The sequence below is a fragment of the Triturus cristatus genome, chromosome 3_2 (assembly GCF_964204655.1).
Source record: "Triturus cristatus chromosome 3_2, aTriCri1.1, whole genome shotgun sequence".
NCBI lineage: Eukaryota > Metazoa > Chordata > Amphibia > Caudata > Salamandridae > Triturus > Triturus cristatus.
Window position 1 is genome coordinate 846,092,971 of NC_140584.1, and position 20,809 is coordinate 846,113,779.

The 20,809-nt window shown below is 46.4% G+C and overlaps 1 protein-coding gene across 2 annotated transcripts in view; it reads left to right on the top strand.

The window, feature by feature from the left end:
* FOXN1 (forkhead box N1) overlaps window positions 1-20,809 on the top strand; it is a 521,814-nt gene that overhangs the window by 12,223 nt on the left and 488,782 nt on the right. The gene's annotated exons all lie outside the window — the stretch shown is intronic.

The following is a 20,809-nucleotide window of genomic DNA, read 5'->3' on the forward strand; positions in this document are numbered from 1 at the left end:
GTAGTGAGCACGGGTCCCACGTCTGGGAATACCCATCCCACTTAGGGCGAAAAGCGTTACAACAAACAAATGATGGACGGAATGCTGACAATGCAGACATTCTCCCCCAGTCAAGAGATCTGGGTTAAATCCATCGTTCTTTTGCCCACTACAGGGTATGCTCAGACGTGAGTCCCTTGCTCACTTTGCCACTGGATTCAAGCAAGCCTGGCTGAAGACGGCTGAAATGCCAGAAACCGGTCCTAGGAAGCTTGTTTCCGGTCCAGGGAAGGCATGGCTTGGCAGTTTGGGCTGGACTGTTCCCATGAGGCACAGGGTCAGACTGATTTGCATATGGCCATGTCTGAACTGGGGTGGCAGAGTGGGCTAAAGAACGGTGATGGATCAAACCCAGATCTGTTGACTGGGTGTGAGTGTTTGATTGGTTCTGATGCTCCGTCCACCACCACCCCCTTTTGCACTGCATTTTTAAAAACATGGCAGGCTGCAGATTTGTATGCATTGAATTGTTTCATGTCTTATTGATAGTGTACTGTCCCCAGTCTGGCACTCTATATATTTATAATTTATGTAGTTCTGTCATTTCGTTAAGTCCTTTGGTCACTGTATTAAAGTGAAGTATCAACTGTGCTTTTTCCTGCATTAAAGAGGCTTCAAGGCCTCCTCTACGTGGGTTTGGTTGGTGACCCACCATTTTGTCCACTGGAAATCTTTCAGTATGTCCAGTGGAACATTGCAAGCTTATTTTGATTTTATAGTGGCCCACCCCAGCTGATTCCGAAGGCCAAACCCCTTACTGCAATAATTCAAAGAGCAGGAAGACATCTGCGAGAGTTGACTTCACCTTAATTAAAGGGTTAGTAAAAATTCAGATAATTTCAAAGTGTGGCAGCCAGGCTACGTCAAAGCCACACTAAAACATGGGAACATGAAACACTATCATATTCTGAAGACCACATTCAAAGACTCCTCACAACTACATCTCCCTGCACATCTATCAGCTTAAGCACAACTGCTGAACAATGAAACTAATCAAACAAACATAAAATATTGGGAAAAAAGCATAAGCTAACTGAGCTCCATGGCTTCTTCCTTCTGGAACATTTGAAAGCCAGAACAATCCATTGGGGACCACAGGTACGGATACACCAGTTATATTCATTGAAGATCCAGAATATAAAAAAAGTTTCAGCTCCATGGGGACTAAATGTAGCTGTGATTGGATGGTACATTCACTCAAGATGAGATCATGGCACTTGAGCAAGCCATAAAGTGCAGCCTGACAGTAACAGATGGAAAGGCTTTATTAGAAAAGATCTAAAAAGAAATTAATTAATTTAAGTACAATACAATAAATAAATAAATAAAAAAAATTGAAAGAGATAAAAAACACTTCAATCTTGAGACAGTTTACCCCTATTTGGAAGAGGATTTCTATAGAAGACCAGAAGCAAGAAGGGCTCTTTTTAAATACCAAGGACGATCAAAAACTAGACTCCTCACATTCACATAATTTGTCGTCGGTGTCTAAGGGTAAATCAGACCCCAGAGAAGGATCATCAAACTAGAATTCTCAAAGACAAAGTTCTTTTTTTAAGGATGAGGCCAGCAAAAAAACAGGGGGAGATACAAAAATCAACCTTGGGAAAAGCGAACTAATCGTCAATTTTACAAGAATCAATAAAGACATCCATTGTTAACCTATCACCAAAAGAACTGACCAAAGCCGAAAAATTGGAACTTAAAATATCATGAGTCCCTTTTATACATACAGATGAAATGCTTTTGAAACAGAAGCACTTGAATTTTTCAGCAAAAAAGATTTGTTGAAAGGCATTTTTTTGCCGATAAAGAATATCATGGGATAGAGGAATCTTCTAGGCTTAGAAAAAAATTGACCTTCTGCCCACACCTAATATTATCCCCAAAGAGGTATTCGCCTTTGAACAACTGTTTTTTCTGCCATAAATCAGTTGGAAAGGAAGAAAAAGTTCTGTAAACGTAATATAAAAAGGACACAAACAAAGGCTTTACAGGACTTGAAAAATGACAACACAGTAGTCCTAAAACAAGCTGATAAAGGATGTGCAGTGGTATTATAAGCAAAAGATAATTATCTAAAACCTGAAAGAAGACAATTGAATGACCACGAAGTTTATCGCCAGATACCAACTGATCCAACTAAAGCTACTCATCAAGAAATTTCAGAAATCTTACAAGATGCATTTGATAATGATTACATAGGCCCCAAAGAATTTGAGTTCCTGAAGAAGTCCAATCCAAGAATCCCAGTGATATATTTCTTACCAAAAATACACAAAGATGAAAGAGCCTCCAGGACGGTCAATCATTTCCTGATGTGATTCACTCTTAGAACTAATCTCTCGATACCTTGATATATATTTAAAACCTTTCATCAAGGATGTTCCATCTTACTTGAGAGACACTATAGATTTTACAAACGAAATAGAGGGATTTCAATTTAGCTCAAACATACAATTGATGGTAACATTTGATGTTATATCGCTTTACACACAGATCCCCCAAGAGGAAAGCCTGGAAATAATGGAATATTAGTTGGAATGAAGACAAAAAACACAGAGTCCTGACGGAATTCATACTAAAAATGGCAGCAATAGCACTAAAGAAGAAATATTTTAGATTTGAAGATGATTTCTTCTTCCAGACCAATGGGCACTGCCATTTGATGTTCGTTTGCACTGGAAATGGCAGTCCTCTACATGGCACAATTAGAAGAAAAGTTCACCTACAACAACAACCGTCATTCAGGCCATATAATTTAATGGATAAGATATATTGACGGCATTTGGTGTTTATGGAATGGAGATGAGGAAACTATATGTACCTTTTTCAAATGGCTAAAAAGAAGTCCAGATATCAAAGTTAGCATGGCAAAGCACCTAAATACTTTGACATTTTTGGATGTAGAGGTCAAGGTTATAGAAGATACATCAGTCACAACATTACACAGGAAGCCAACTGATAAAAACACTGCTTTGCACTATAAGAGTTTCCATCCTCTGAATGTCAAAGACCATTCACCCTACGAACAATTATTGCGAATAAGGAGAAATTGCACTTCAAAAGATGACTTCACCAATGCCACTTTAGTGCAAGGAAAAACTAAAAGAACAAGGATACCCACACAAACTACTGAAGCAATCGCTAAAGAGAGCCTGGTACATGCCAAGAGAATACCTAGTAGTCAAAAAAGACAAAAACACTGCCAAATAATCTAATCTGTGTTTCTACATACTGAACACAGTCAAACAATTTCAAGAAAATTATTCAGAGCAACTGGCATCTAATTAAAGATTCTAAATGTGGCTTTGATTATTTATTTTTTGCCATGAAGGAAAATACAAGCTTTGGAAAACAACTGGCAAGGGCATGTAGCACTCAAAAATTTGAGAAATCCAATTTTCAGACTCAATGGTATATGAAGCCCCTAGAAGGACACCACAAATGTGGACATTGCATCACATGCAGTCAAACTAATCAAGAAATAAGAAAAAGAATCATCCAGCATAAGTCTTGCATTAAGACAAAGATAGCCACAGCCCGATGGTAAACCACTTTGTCAGAAATGGACACCCTGAAAGATTTCAAATGGACAGTGTTATGGGTCACCCAACTAAATCCACAAGGAGGAGACCTTGACACTGCGCTTTAATATAGTTAGTAAAGGACTTAACAAAATGACAGAACTACATAGATTATAGATATATAAAGTATCAAGACTGGGAAACGTACACTATGAATAAGACATAAAATGTAGTTTGCCCCACTTAGACTGCATGAAAATCTGCAGCCTGCTATGTTTTAAAAAAAAACATTGACCCTGGACATTTTGAAGCAGCTACATTTACCTTGGAAGACATAATTTTATAAACAAAAAGTAATTTTCAAAATAAAGACAAAACATTAAACAGAGTGCTAACACATTCACAACTACGATGACCAGCATTCAATGGGTTGACAAAATAGGCCATCAATCATTTAGGCCTGACAAACAAGCAAACATGGCATTTCTTAAAGTAACTATTAGCGAATGTGTCAAGGTAAATTATGCCAAAAGGTACTAACTGATCATACGGCAGAGCCTTTCAAAAGCCATTCAGCTGCAGAAGTTAATTTAAATGTGCAAATAAAGTCAGAAAAATGAGAAAGCATTAATTCTAAATGCTCCAGACACAGGAGTGAAGACTGATTTCGAAAGTGTTGTCAAACGTTTGGACACACATGGCATTTTTTAATGAAAGTATTCTCTACCATTTCTACAGACTCAAAGGTGAAGTCATACAATAATAATCTCATAAGGAAAGGGCTTTGAGTTGAACCGACCAGAGTATTCGCTTTAAACAGCCAACATAAGACTCAACAGGGAGCTTAAGGTAATAAGCATTTTCCAAATCATATAAACAGTTACCACAGTTCACTTATAGTTAGAGTGACAGGCATCCAACATTTACTTCCTTCTTTATTTTACAGAATCAACCAGTCGTGTCCTGATGAGAACCTCAAAATAAGTGTGAGTTTCGAAACGCAATGCGTTGATGACCATTCATGAGGAGATATTTGCAATCATTGAGACATTTGCATGCGGGCTAGCCCGGAGAAAAAGATATTGGGAGCCTATACTAACAAAGTGCGCTATATAACCCCTATAGTTGGATTTGAAAAAAGATGTCACAAACGAGATTAACACTAGAGATCTCACTATCAATGAAATCCTTTGACTGGTATAAATGTAATATGGTTATGTGAATCTATCTTCATGTTGGATATATTTTAAGGTGTTGAATGTTTTGATCCATAGTTTTGAGCATAAATGACTTTTTTCTTAAAGTTTTTTTGGAAATGTAATGTGCAGCTAGAGACTGCTGCTAACATGTGCCTCACATAAACATGTGGTCTGATTAATATGAAGATGTGTTTTTTTAAAAATGTGTTTGAAAAATATAAAGTGAGAAGAAAAAGCATAAAAAGATTAGGAAAATTAAATTACTTAATTTTATGAAAAAGTGTTGCTTGAATAATTTCAGCTAAGGAACATTAAAAGCTTTTTTTTTATTTTATAGTGGCCCACCCAAGCTGATTCCAAAGGGCCAACCCCTTTCTACAATATTCCAAAATTAGATAGAGCATTAACCTTTAATGAAAAATGAGAGAGGGAAAATGAGAACAATCTAGTGGCTAAATTGCACAGTGTGAAGCCTGAAAAACTGTTATCAATCCCAGCTCCCCCGCTTCACCAAATCGAGGAATCCTAGGTAATCATTTTATTTGGCCATGACGTGACTCTTTGTTCACTACTGGCATTGCAGGTGAGGAAAGAAGAGTGTGAGTACTTCTAAGTATTGTTTTAAACACTATCACGTCTAATAAATGTTTCTCATTGCACTAGTATAATATAATATAATAAGGTAAAACATTTCTTCCTGTTAACGAAAATCATTTTTTTTTTTTACTATGGAGAGACTTGATTATATTTTTTTACATGATGTTTGTTGCACAACTTACATGCCAAATAGTTTTAATGCATGGTCTCTTAGGGCCAAGCCAGAGCATTTGCTCAGCTCTGCCTTCGGCTCTCCCTTTTGATTTATTGACTTAACCACTTCTGCTTATTAGTACTGAAAAGTCAGTCTTCTCATTTATCACCTTTGTAGCAATGCAAGGTAAGTCAAGATCAAAGAAGGTAGTGGCATTTCAGTAATCTTCAAAAATGTAATACATGCGGAAAACGTGCTGAAAACAGATTGAAGGAAGCGCCATCAACTGCAAGGAGATCTTCTCGTTCATCAAGGATTTAACCTTGCCCTCAGCCACTATTGTCAACATCGCTGCCTCCAAACAGCTGTGCGACAACCTATCCATCATCTTCCACAACAAAATCACAAACCTCTACAACAACTTCACAACCCAACCCCAGAGAACTCATTGCTAATCTAACCACCACCAACAAAGACAACACCCTGACTGAACGGACAGCCCTCACCAAAAATGACACTGCAGCAATCATGCGGACCATCAACTCGGGGGCTCTACCAGACCCAGGGCCCCACCACAATTACAACCTGGGAACATCACTAATCGGCACCACCCTGAGCCACATCATCAACACGTCTGCCACTTTCCCGGATGAATGCAAACTTGTAGAAACCACTGCTCTCCTCAAAAGGTCCACAGCTGACCCAAATCCACTGTGAAACTTGTGACCCATCTCCCTGCTCCCCCATCCAGCCGAAATGATTGAGAAGGCCATCATCAAGCAACACAGTCCACCTCGAACTTCAACAACTTCTAAACACTCCATTTGGATTCAGAAAGAACCACATCACTGAAACAGCACTCATTGCAGCCACTAATGACATTCAACTCATCCTGGATAGAGGAGAAACAGTGGCCTTCATCCTGCTCAACCATGCCGCAGCCTTCGACACGGTCTCCCACAACACCCTCTTCAGAAAACTGCACAAGACTGGCATACAAGGATCCCCTCTCAAATAGATCTGTTCTTTCCTCACAGGAAGAACCCAAAGGGTTAAGCCGCCACCCTTCACATCAGAGACCAAGAAATTGATATGTGACATCCCACAGGGATCGACCCTCAGCCACACACTTTTTAACATGTACATGACACCACTCGCCAACATCATCCAATCACAAGGCATCACCGTCATCTTCTATGCCAATGACACACAACTCATCCTGTCCCTGACTGACAAGACAACCAAGACCACCACCACGAGAACTAACTTCACCAACTGCATGAACATGGCAACAGACTGGATGCAAACCAACTGCCTGAAGCTCAACTCCTGCAAGACGGAAGTGCTCGTCTTTGGCAACAAGACTTCCCCATGAGACTCCACTTGGTGGCAGCCAGAGCTTGGACCAACCCCCACAGATCATGCAGGAAATGTAGGGCTCATTCAAGACCACGTACTCAAAAAATGGCTCAAGTCAACGCAGTGTGCACCTCATGCTTCCACATCCTATGCATGCTGCGAAAGTTCTTCAAATGGTTGCCTCAGAACACCAGATGGACCATCACGCAAGCACTCATCAGCAGAAGACTGGATTACGACAAAACTCTCTCTATTTTGGAGTGTCCAAACAACTCCTACACAGACTCCAGACCATCCAGAACACTGCAGCAAAACTCATACTTGACCTCCCACACTGCACCCACATCGCGCTGCACCTCCAGTATGGTTCTCTAGCTCCCCATTTACAAGTGTAGCCAATTCAAAGTTCTCACTCACACATACAAAGCTCTACACAACACTGAGCCAGAATAGCTACATATACTTTCACTGACCTACCAGACCCCAACTTTCTGCCGCACCCTCATTCACACATATTGACCACATCCGCAAAAGCAAAACTGGAGGTCACTTATTCTCCGCCATCACACCCAAAACATGGTATGACCTGCCTCAAGATATCAGAGCCTGCACCTCACTTCTTGAATTCCTCAAGAAGCTGAAGACTTGGCTCATCATATAAGCCCTGTGGGGACCACACACCTGCCCAAGAGCCTGGTTACCCTCTCAGGTGATTAGTGCGCTATATAACACAACATTTTTTAAAATTGTTTTTAGCGATGGTGAACAACAAACAGCCGTAAGCAGGGTAAGGTTTCCTGACACACCATGAAAGTATTGTAATATTTTGTTAATGTCTCTTCAGAATCTCTGGATTTTCAAATCAATTTGTGTGGGGCTAGTGCTGTAAAAAGTGCAATTTGTACCCATATTTTCAAAATTAATTTGTGATCAAGACCCTTTTTCTCCCTAAACAGTTGAGAGGAAGTTGGGCTTCTTGCTTCACTCACTGTGTCCAATTTGAGGCAGACATTCACACAATCCCACTTTCAAAGTTCACTAGCCACCACTGCTTGAACGATACATTTTGAATGTCCTTAATACATCCAATATGTGTAATGATTCCTTCTCAGAAGTAAGGGGCAATGGAAAGATAAAAATCGGTTTTCTTGCCCCTGATGAAAGGAAGACATAACCTAGGACAAAACCCCTGTTCCAATAGATGAATTAACTTATCAGAAAAGGTTCTTTACTAAACAAGTCTAATACAGAGAGATCATTATGTCTCTAATCTTCGAGCAGATCTTATGGCCACCGAAAAGAACATTTTCAAGGTTAGGTGTTCTAAATCCACATCAGAAAAGGGTTCACATGTATGCCACTGAACAGCTTTGAGAACCAGAAGAAGGTCCCAAGAAGGAGTAGTTGATTTTAATCAAATGTCTAATTGCCCAGTGCATGTCTGTCCGAATCACCCCAGTGAGCATAAATTGATGTCTGTTGAACCTTCAGTGTTGTGATCGCTACATTCTTTGCAAACCCTTAGTACACCAAAAAGAAAATGTTGCCTAATGATTGTCCTAGGATTTTGTAGTGGATAACCACCTTGAATATTGCATTGATAATGCTCCTGGAAGTGAGGCCTAAGGCCTGATCTAGAGTATGGCAGTTTGGATGGTTTATGACAACATGACAGATATCCCGGCTGTCTTATTACAAGTGCATTAAATCCTATAGCACCTGTAATGAGGCAGGCAGGATAAACGTCACACTGTGACAGAGTAACTCATCTGCCAAACTTTAAATTGGGTGCCTAGTTTCTTCAAACCCCTCCCCTCAATAACCATGCCTTTAACCTCAAGTTTCTGAACACTGGTAGTGGAAGAGGAGAACAAAGAAGGCATTGATCGAGCTGAAAAATCTATTCTGGCAATGTGATCATTCGATTCTGAACAATGGGAACAAATCCAACCATGGTCAAAAGGGAGCTACTGGCATAATACATACCTTCTCCTTCCAAAGGCACGCCAACAGTCTGGTGATTAGACTGAAGGGAGCAGAGGCATACAGGAGAATAGGCGGCCATGGGCATACTAGTAGACCTGTCCCCTCAACATCTGTTGTCCAGAAACTTGGAGTGAAAATTGGGTAACAGTATTTTCTAGACTGACAAAGAGGTCTACCTGAGGGAGAACAAAACCTTTCACAAATTCCTCTACATACATGTTGGCTATTTAAAAGTTGTGGGAAGAAAAACATCCTGCGTATTCTGCCAGCCGCAAGATTGTCTTTCCAACGAATAGGCGCTGCAGACAAACAAAATCAGGTGATCCTCTGCCAAACTGATTATATGAAAGATCAATGTTGCTAGTGATTGAAAACCCTTCCTGACTGTTTGTTTAGGTAAAACTTTGATACAGTGTTAGCTGTCCTGGCTAGTACTGCCTGATTTTGTGTAAGACAAGAGAAGTGAGAGAGAGAATAAGAAACACTGTCCTCATTTCCCTCCAATTTGAAAGGTGAACTCTTCTGGGAGTCTTTTCCCTTGAACCAACCTTTGACCCAAATGTACCAAATGTACCACCCCACCCCATCTTGCTGGAATCGGTAGTCAAAGTTAATGACTGGGGCAAAATTAACATAGGACCTCATGTAGGAAGCCAAATACCGGTCGGTAACGGCCGATTTTCGGTAATTATACCGTTACCGACCGGTATTTTGGCTTTTGAGATGTAGGGGGAGAATATCATGATTCGGTATTTACCGAATCGGTAAAATTACCGAATCGGTAATATTACCGATTCGGTAAATTTACCGATTCGGTAAATACCGAATCATGAAATGAGATGTAGGGGGAGTGTGTGGTGGGTGTGGGGATTCGTTATTTACCACCAACTAAAGGTTGGTGGTAAATGACGAATAGGTGACAAAAAGCATTTTTGTGCACGTTTAAGTGTGCAATGTGTCAGACATACATGCCCTTAGGGCATGTATGTGCGCCACATGTGCACACATGGCCGAATCAGGGGTGCAACAGGGTGTCAATGTGACACCCTGCCACCCTTGCATGTGCTCCCCCATTACCGAATCGGTATTTACCGATTCGGTAATGAGGCATACCTTCCCATCAATGGGAAGGTATGCCTCATTACCGAATCGGTAAATACCGATTAGGTAATTACCGAATTTTTCCGAATCGGTAATATTTACCGACTCATTACCTACATTGCATTTACCACTTCATAAATACTGAATCGGTATGATTCGGTATTTATGAAGTGGTAAATGCAAGCCCACCTACATAAGGCCCTATGCCTCTAGTCAGATTTACAGGATTCAACCACCACTGTAGATTCCTTCAAACTTGATTTGTAACTAGTACCAAGTTCTGCAAGGCTGGCTCCCAATGCTTCACTTGCCCACGATACCACAAATACACTTGACACCTAATAATGGGAAACAAAATAAAACCTAGAGAACTCGTAAATTTTCGAAACCCCTACGCACCTACCAGTGCCACTTCAGATCAAAGTACCTTTAATGTTTCATCCAAAATAGCTATACAATAAACATGCATTAATAAAATGCAAAAATGATTGTGACAGTTGTTGCAATGCAAATAAAATGCACAAACTCCACATAATATTGCATTCAGGACAATTATATAAGTACAATTCATACAAAACATCTAATAAGACAATCTTAGATTGTGTTTAATGTTATAACCACACTGTGAATACAAACACTGATGTAATATAAGTTACTCTGAATTTGGAACGCTATAAAAGGTATGAATGTACACAAAGTCAGAAAAGATGCCATAAGAAAAACGGTTTATACCATTCAGCAGCCATGTAATCTTGGCTTAGCTCAAATAAGATCTTGTTGCTTTCCATGCTGAGTAAATATATGATGCTACTTCAAGGTATATTTCCCTCGAGTTCATCCTGTTTCAAAGTTCGAGGGCTTCCTTGCAACGATGTAAGGCTCAAAGCTAGGCACTGGCTTGTGATTTAGCTAAATATTGAAGAGCAGTTGTTTTCCTAGTCACAGCCCCTTGCTTATTCTTGAACACCTCAGTGGGGATTCTATCTGGGCCTGTGGCTTTAGATGATTTTGAGCCGGGATAGTTCCAGCTACCTCTCTTTCCTGGAATTCTTCCACAGTGTAATTAGGTGCCGTACCCCCCAGATTTTGCTTGTTTTCTACCCTCCTCTGCATCATCCTGGTTCTCAGAGGTGGCTTTGAAGTTTTTTGATATAAGGCAGAAAAGTGCTGTATCCATATTCCTGCACTTGTATTTGCTTCCATGTTTTTGGCCATGCCCTCGCTACCCCAAAGCCACTTAACACATAAACTCACTATGTGGCCCTGGATTATGATCCCGTAGTTTTCGGAAGCTGCCGTCTGCTTCCCCAGATTTCATTGCAAAGTTCGAATCCTGTCCTCTCTTATTTGCGGTAGACTCACCAACCCCATATGAGTCGGAAATCAGTGACTAATTAATTCCAACTCCTTAGCTGGAATAAGACAGGATATTTAGTTGTCTATAAGGAATTGTGATCTATTAAAATTTGGCAAACTTCCAGAGTGTCTTCCTGTACAATGGTCCCGATAATGAACGAATCAATGCACCAGGATCACTTTGCCATAGTACCCCCAGGGGCACCCCGCTTTCCCCCCTCCCCCAAATTAGGTTACCCAATGAAAACACAAGAAACAGTTGTAAGTGGGTAACAAATGCTGCAGGTTTATTACATAATTCCAGTATATGTAATAGGTGGGTTATCTTACGGGCGATCCAAGGGCAGGTGGCCATCTACTTCACCTGCCCGCCTGATGAGCCGGGCAGCAAGGGAACGACCCGCAAGTGCTGCCCCCCAAGTGATTCTTTTTTATGATCATGTGCCGTTGAAATTCTACTCACACCCCCCCTCTCGGGGCGGAGCGTCGCATAGCAAGCCCCCGGTTGTTCAGGCCCACAACCGCCCGCAGGCCTAGCGGGGCGCCGACCGGCTTCCGGGACCTCTCTGGAGGCTCCTCGTTTTGGCTCAGGCACCACGTGGTGCCGCGCAGAGGTACCCTTTGTACCGGCCTGCTTCCAGATCGCCCTGTAACTCCGCCTGCAACGAAAAGGAAAACATTACAACGCTCAGAAACCCCCCCCCCCAACCACGCCTACGCCGGGTAAGCGGTAGGGAGGGAAAAGGCGAGGTGGGCGACAAAAGAGGTCGCCAGTGAGGGTGGGGGAAGGCTAAATAGCCTCCCCCTCACACCTGGGCCCGGAAGTGACGCGCATTGCGCGTCACTTCCGGCCCTGACACGGAGGGGGGCACCAGTCTGTGTCCCTGCCCCCCCCCCCGAAGGAGGGAGTGGGGAGGGGTGACCGGGGCCCCGGGGCCACTAAGGCGCCGACCGCCGAGTGGCCCCCTGCGGGGGCCGGGGTCAGCGGCATAGTACCCCCAGGGGCACCCCGCTTTCCCCCCTCCCCCAAATTAGGTTACCCAATGAAAACACAAGAAACAGTTGTAAGTGGGTAACAAATGCTGCAGGTTTATTACATAATTCCAGTATATGTAATAGGTGGGTTATCTTACGGGCGATCCAAGGGCAGGTGGCCATCTACTTCACCTGCCCGCCTGATGAGCCGGGCAGCACGGGAACGACCCGCAAGTGCTGCCCCCCAAGTGATTCTTTTTTACGATCACGTGCCGTTGAAATTCTACTCACACCCCCCCTCTCGGGGCGGAGCGTCGCATAGCAAGCCCCCGGTTGTTCAGGCCCACAACCGCCCGCAGGCCTAGCGGGGCGCCGACCGGCTTCCGGGACCTCTCTGGAGGCTCCTCGTTTTGGCTCAGGCACCACGTGGTGCCGCGCAGAGGTACCCTTTGTACCGGCCTGCTTCCAGATCACCCTGTAACTCCGCCACAGCCCTGGAGGCGGCTAACCGTCGCAGCCAGGGCCCCCCACCAACCCGCTATAGTCTTACCTGCACCTCTCCCATCTAGGGCTTCCTGCAACTAGGTGCAAGGGAACCATCCCTGCAGACAGAAGAGTTTGACATTCTGCCACCTCATGACAGTTTGACAGTGCTCGCGGGACTCGAACCCTTGTCCTGTGAGACCATTACAACCGTAGCACAAGACTTATTGAGCTATGGCTCCTGGTTAAAGAAGAGTTGGAAATTTTGCCAACACATGACACTTTGACAGCGTTTGCGGGACTCGAACCCAAGACTTACCATTGAGTTATAGCTCCTGGTGTTGTAGATGGCCCCATCTAAGCCCCCAAGGCCCGAGACGCTATCCTAATCGGAATAGGGTCTGCTGAAATAAAGGACCCGTTGGGCCTGGGGAGATGTGCCAAGAACTATTCGCCCCCCATGCGGGCAGGTTACCCTCTTCACAATTCTGGGCCTGCCCTCTTAGGCTATGAAGGCGAGAGGGGGTTCACTTAACCTTTGACCAGCCCCCTCTGATTGCTAAACCTGGAGCACAGGAGTGCTCCTAGCTGCCAGCGCGTGACCGTGGGCAAGGGGCGACTCCTGCCCCTGCCCACCATCCCCTATTCCTTATGGGAATTATGCCCCTACAGATCCCTCAGTGATGTAACCCCCTAGGTATACCAGCTTCGGGAATCTGTCTGGCTTAACATTGCGCGCCGTCAGTAAAGTTCAAGCATTGAGGATTGACTAAGTCCTACTACGCCCCTCCCATCATGCTCCTCAGAAGGACCCAGAGCATCCCCAGCAGTGCCAAATTCCTGCTCCGTTGAAGTGATTTAGTGCACCCTGGGTGTGTCAAATGTACTATTGACATACTGTCCCCTTGCGATTGCCCCACTGACACCCCAGTTACTGTGCCAGCAGCACCCTATGTTTGCTGGCAGCGCCCCTAGCGCGGTAACGTGTTCGTACCCGGATCCCAGTCTCCCGCATCTGCGGTACGCAACCAGTGAAACCGGTGGGGGGTACCCCCAACCGCAATGGTCCTCTAGACATTAAGAAAAGCCCTATTTTCCCTGGGCCCAGCTGTGAGGCCCGAGGCCCGCCTATGGAGCCTAATTACTTGTTTTGCTACTCGGCCCCTTTATGGGTAGGCCTCAGAATTAGGGCAACGCGCGTGCTCCCAGGGCACGGTGCTCCCAGAAAGCAGATGTCCGATACCCACACGCTGATACTTTCATCTGTTGCTAACTGCCCACGGCTGGAAGCTTCCCAGGAACCGTAGACTTCGTGGGCCCACCTAAAATGATCCCATCGACTGGAGGGAACCCAGTGGTGGCAGGACCTGCATGGTACTCCATCCCCGCGTAGCTAACGCTTATTTGTGACGCCCGAGCAGGAGATGCCCCCTTAGTCTCAGGTTCTACCCCTAAAGGGTAACCTCGGGGGCGGACAAGTCGGTGGGAACCAACCGGAAACTTTGGGGCAAATTCCGGCCCTATTCTGAATGCTGCGAATGCTGCATGGTCCATAATGCCCTGACGCCATGAGGCTCTACGTGGTGTTTACAAAACTTTTTTGAACGACCGCACCCTTGCTATATAACAACTATATCACCCACAAGCCGCCCTGGCTAAAGCGCGGGTGGAAGGTCTTCACTGAAGCAACCCGAAATCTGTCTTTGGTTGCAGTGGAATGCCCCCCAAAGTACACCTGGACCTATTCCTATACGGTTCTTTCCGCTACTTCTCCTGCAGGCCTAACTCTTGGTTATGGTGCCCAGCTCAGTGTGCTGCAGGCTAATCGGCTTAACAATGAACTATCGGTGGATTTGAGACAGAGGTACACTCCAAGACACCGAATAACCACGGGTTAAAATCTGCTCGCGAGCGGCGCACCCGCAACCACCTGGTCATTCACGCCGGTAACCTATGTGGTGCTAAGTTAGTGCGTCCCCGTATTCAATGCGAATGGGGCACTGAGCTACACCCATATCTACACCCATCTAGTGGCTCAATCCAGACTTCCTTTAGCATTAGATAATAACTACCATTCCATCTCGGTTGCGTTGCCCTGCCCGACTAGGCACCTACCTGGGTGTCTAGGTTACAGTTAGTTATGTGAAGTTTCCCCCATGTCAGTGCCACTATGAGTGACAGTTGAAGGCGGCCCACATAAGCATGTTGGCGGGGCAGAGTTGCGGGCATAAGCATACCTCTTATAGACTGTCGGCAGCGACCCGTGTTTAACTGTTACTAATATGGCAATGACCGTTCTACGTTAGGACTATCCCGACTCTGGTCCGACCTACCCAAGGACTGATGCACTTGGGAGCGCGAGGCCGTAGGCAATGGGGGTGGGTGTCGAGACAACAACAACAATGACAAACGACCCAAGCCCCCTTTCAGCAAAAGGTTGGAGACGAGCTACACGTGGACACGTGTGGTCAGGATCGTACTGCGCGACCCTCGCTGTAATTAGCACTCTCATATTGCGCGAACTCGACCCGAATGGTATGGCAGCGCTGTGCATGATCAACATATCTACACACATATTCGGGCACAGGAGTGAGATCATGAGCCGCCAGGTCCTCAACCCTCTGGAACCCAGGCATACCAGGTCCAGCAGCTCGCATACATAATCGGGCACGGCAATATTCATTGATTTACCCAGCGTCGCAACCCAGCGTGAACTCGATCCGAAGGTAATGGCCGCCGTTCATGAGCACTGTATATACATGCATCATCGGGCACGTGGATATTAAATTATCTGCCCAGAGTCCCAGCGTGACCCGCCCGAAGGTGTTGGAGTGCAGTACATGAGCCATAGGTATTAACATACCTATTCGGGCACGGTTGATTGGTGATTAGCTCAAACCGTAATGAGCGCGAAATTATTAGAGCGCCGGACACAAGCACCGACCGAATAACCCATTCGGGTGCATGGGGAGTCGTAATGCCCGTAATCCTCTAATGCGCGCGAATGTGGGCACAAGCAATTCTTGTGAATAATACGTGCACTTGTATCATGTGTCTGCCTTATAGCAAGCCAGCACATACATGTTGCATATTGTATAGCGCGAACTCGACGCCAAAGGTATTGCACCGCTTCACATGAGCACTGTATTTACGTTACACATACCGGCACGGGAAGCGTGAGAGATTCGTACCATAGAACACGAACCCCATTCCAGGTCACGCGAGCACCGCACCATATTAACCCTTGAGGTGCGTGGGGGGATTAGTAATACCCGTAATCGCCTGATGTGAACAGTGCATGTACTGGTATCATGTATCTGCCTTATCGGAAGCCAAAAGCAGACGCCCGACCAGGGACATGAAACCCTGGACCCTCAGATTAAAAGTCTGATGCTCTACCGACTGAGCTATCCGGGCCCTTAGGAATTACATGATGCATATTTATATAGTGCGAACTCGACCGGAAGGCATTTGGAGCACCTTACATGAGCACCGTATTTACATTACATCTTCACGCAGGGGGTGCTTCAGAAATTCGTACCATATTACCCGCTCCCCAAACCGGATCACGCGAGCACCGCACCAGATTTTCCATTGAGGTGCGGGGGTTTATTAATGCCCATAATCGCGTATGTGAACAATGCACGCACTTGTGTCATTTATCTGCCATATAGGAAGTCAGCAATACATGTTGCAGAATTATATAGCGCGAACTCGACCTGAAGGTGTTGGAGCGCTTTACCTGAGCACCCTATTTACATTACACATTCCAGCACGGGGAGCTTACAAGATTCGTACCATACTAAACGATCCCCGTGCCAGGTCCATTGCGCCTGCCGCACGCAGCCCACTGCATGCCCCCCCCTCCCTCAATGGCAGCATCGCCGACGGGAGGGGGGCGATACCCTTTACCAGGGAGCGCCACAGGTGTTGCACCGCCCGCGATCAGCGGGGACCCAGGCAGCTCCCAGCCTTGCAGTGCTGGTGCATTGGGGCTGTGAACCCACGCTAGTCTCCTACCGGCTCCCACGGCACAGGGTATGCGGCTTCAAGCCGGCCGCACCCCCCTCGGAAGGGAGGTGACTTAATGTCATGGGAACCTAATACGCCTAGCGCAACAATGCCTACATCAGAGAAGAGTTTGAAATTTGTCAGCGTATGACACTTTGGCAGCATACAAGTTTCGAGCCAAGCCTCCACCAGAAACCCCCAACTTGCAAGGAAGTGGCGACAATTTCATGGGCCCATACGATGAATGCAACGCGCATTCGTGGGCCCCGTTGTTTCCTTCACGCATCGCGCCAATGACTGGGGGAATTGGAGGGCTATTATGCATTCAACGAAGAATCTGTGTGTCGCATAGCATGCCGCCTGTTTTATTTATATAGCGCGAACTCGACCCGAAGTTATTGGAGCGCTTTACCCCGTATTTACATTACGCATTCAGGAACGGTGACGTTAAAACAGATACTTGCTTTATATTCTAATGCTCTGCCGGCTGAGCTACATCAAGCAGAAACTAAGCACCGTATTTACATACACATCCGGGCACGGGGGTTAGAAGATTTGCCCCGAGTCACAGCGCGAACCCCAGCCTAAAAGTCTTAGCCCCGGGTCATTGCTGCGTGGTGCGACCCGAAGGTAATCGGACCGCTGTGCGTGCCCCTGTTTTTAATACAACTCAAGCCGCAGGGAGATCCAATGCTGTACCCCAGGATCCCAGCGCGATCTCGTCCGAAAAGTGCCTGGGCACGGTTAGAGGGAGATATTGCCTCGCCCAGCGGACCGTCTCCGGGCGCGGGGAAACTAAGTGCTTTGCACAGAAACCCAGTGCGAGCTCACCCGAACGTATTAGGCCGCTGTGCATGAGCCCCGTTTTTACCTATATGCTCAGGCACTGAGAGGAAATCGGGTATCATAGCGCTTTACGCAGCCCAGTGGCGGACGCCATTTCTTTTTGTTCGGCACAGGGAGATTAAGTGGTTTGCCCAGGATCACTGGGTTGTTCAGCGTTATTGCCGAGACTTGAAACCAGGTCCCCACATTCAATGATGACCGCCCGAGCCCTTAGGCCAACCCTCTCACTACATGAATCACCCAGTCACTGCGCGGGCTAGACCCAAAGGTCCTCGGAGCGCTGAGCCTGAGTACCATATTTAAAATACCTTTCAGGGCAAGGAAAGATTAATTGGTTTGCCCAGGATACTATAGCGCGCAACCGACCCAAGGCGCTTCACATGAGCACCGTATTAACATTACACCCGGCACGGGGAGCTCAGTAGCTTATTACCAATGCTTACCTTAAACATTGCGGTATTGGAGCGCTTTAGATGAGCACCGTATTACATTACACCCGGCACGGGGAGCTCAGTCCCCTATTACCTACTCGAATGTCCCAGATCTTGAGCTCCGTGCTCACCCTCCACATCGAGGTATTGGAGCGCTTTACATACGCACCGCGTGTCCATTACAAAAGGACAAATTAATGCCGACTGAATCACAAAGCCGACAATGCTCCCCGACGTTAGCTTCACAATTAACTCAATTCCAGGGCACTTGGGGCAAATGTCAAGACAGCGGCCTTGTACCGTGGTCGCAGTGCGTCCTCGCGCTGTGGGAGATATGCCGCAACGGAAAGGTGCGTCTATGAAAGAGGCCGAGCCGATAAACTCAAAGGCAACGCAACTGCACTTCTTTCGCTACGTGAACATAAGCAGGCAGCAGTCTGACTCGACCCGTGCCTTTGAAGTGAATTTTTTTTTTTTTTTTTTTGGGGGGGAATAATAACCCTGCCGCTTAGACCGCTATGCCATTCTCCTTTCCCCACTGGTAGTGGTTAGGTTGTTTGTGTCCAAGGTGTAGACACACTCACCGTAACACGTGTTTGAAGAGTTTACGCCGGGAAAACAAAAAGGGGGTGGGGCTCAGTACCATAGTACGACAATACCGCCAACTGAGCCCGGACACTAGCGACCGCACCCCCGACACAGTTAATGAGAATGCGCAATTTGGAGCGCTGGACCCGACACAGTTAATGAGAATGCGCAATTTGGAGCAAATTTGGGAAAATTTGTTCTCGAGTTTGCTCCGAGACCGGGGATCGATCCAGGACCTTTAAGGTCTTTAGGCCAACGCTCTTCCTACTGAGCTATTTCTGCCCCATCGGCCCGGGCGCAAGCCACCGCACTCCCGGCCCAGTTTAAGAGAAAAGCCCACATGCATGCGCGGGGCAGGTCGATGCTTACACCCGAAACCTAAAATCGGAAGCCGGTGCATATTTAACTAATGCCTACCCGACCCGAAGTAATTCGTGCCACACCGCGTGAGTTCAACAATTCAAATCTGTTCTTCCCGCCTAAGCTGATGCTCGCAACCCGGTCTCACAGGCCGAACGCGAGTGCTCCACTAAATAGCCACACTCCCAGACGGTGGGAAAAAACCGCGCGCTCTTTGGGCCCAAAAACCCCACCTCCCCAACAACCCCCATCTTGCTTCCCCTCCGCCCGTGGCGAGCCTCGCCACAGGGCCCCGTCAACCTGGTCATGCCCAGGGACAGGGCCGGGGCGGAGTGGGTGCTGCAAGACTTACCAGCACAAGAAGCGTGGAGGCGACGAGGATCGAGAGCCGTAGGGCCGGAGGCACACGAGGACGGCGCGGACGACGGACCGATGCGAGGTAAGGAAAAGGCGAGGTGGGCGACAAAAGAGGTCGCCAGTGAGGGTGGGGGAAGGCTAAATAGCCTCCCCCTCACACCTGGGCCCGGAAGTGACGCGCATTGCGCGTCACTTCCGGCCCTGACACGGAGGGGGGCACCAGTCTGTGTCCCTGCCCCCCCCCCCCGAAGGAGGGAGTGGGGAGGGGTGACCGGGGCCCCGGGGCCACTAAGGCGCCGACCGCCGAGTGGCCCCCTGCGGGGGCCGCGGTCAGCGGCATAGAGAACGGCTCCAACTGGGCCAATACATTCATGAAACCCCTGGTGGAAAAAGATTGTCCAAATGGGAGTATTTGAACCCACTAGTGATGGTCCTGTACACACAATCTCGGGAATTTTTTTATGCAGAGGAAAAATCGGAACATGCAAGTACGGATCCTTGAGATCCAAGAAGTCATCCATTCCTTTAGGTTTATCTTAAGAAATTAGTTGGTGTAATGTCTCCTCTTGAACTTCGTTTTCTTCAAAAAAAGGTTCATATTCTTCGGCCTGTTTATTAGTCTGTAATCCCCTGAAAAACACTGTACCAAACTTATAGTTAAATAGAGGCCACGCAGGGGGGCGTGGCTTAGCGTGCATGCAAGATGGCCGCGCTTTTGAGAGCTCCGTCAGCCCGCAGATGCAGATGCTCACATAAATATGGTGCTTTGGTGATTTATGTTCACCGCACAGCACTAATGAGCGGCGGAACGGCTTAGGAACTCCAGGACCGAATTTCAGGGGATTTTATTTACCCTCTGGTGCCGCGAACTTCATGACTATTTTTTCTTCAGACCTGCTCTCAAAATGGCGGCTGACATGGCAGATTTGGCGTTATTCAGCTAGAACACCTGACTGAATTGCCCTCTACCCTTCAGTGCCATGTGTGTTCCCTACTCCACATGAGGTATTGTGTTACCTCCTTTTATACCTCTTTTGGGAAGTATGTTGGATTTTTGAGGGAACGACGCTGCAACATGTTCTGAACATAGAAATGGCCTCCGCTGAATGATTTATTTCAAACATACGGGCTAATCTGTGACATAGTTTCCAGCTGCTACTGATTCAGTGAGGGTGCTCTTTCCTCAGCTCCTTGATTGACTATGCAATTTTAAAGGTCTAGAACCTCTTCTGCTACGTTGGGTTGGGAGGAACTTACTCAGTTTTGCGCCCTGTGTTTAATCTGATCTCCATATTGCAGACTTAAGTTGAGTAACAGAGTGAGAGCAGTCTTGTCTGTTTGCTGTGGTTGCGGACGGCTTCCCTGAATCCAACAATACCTGCGATATTCTCCTCACGCTCTCTGTGCTCATACCGCTTTGGCTACGTTTCTCTGTTGTTG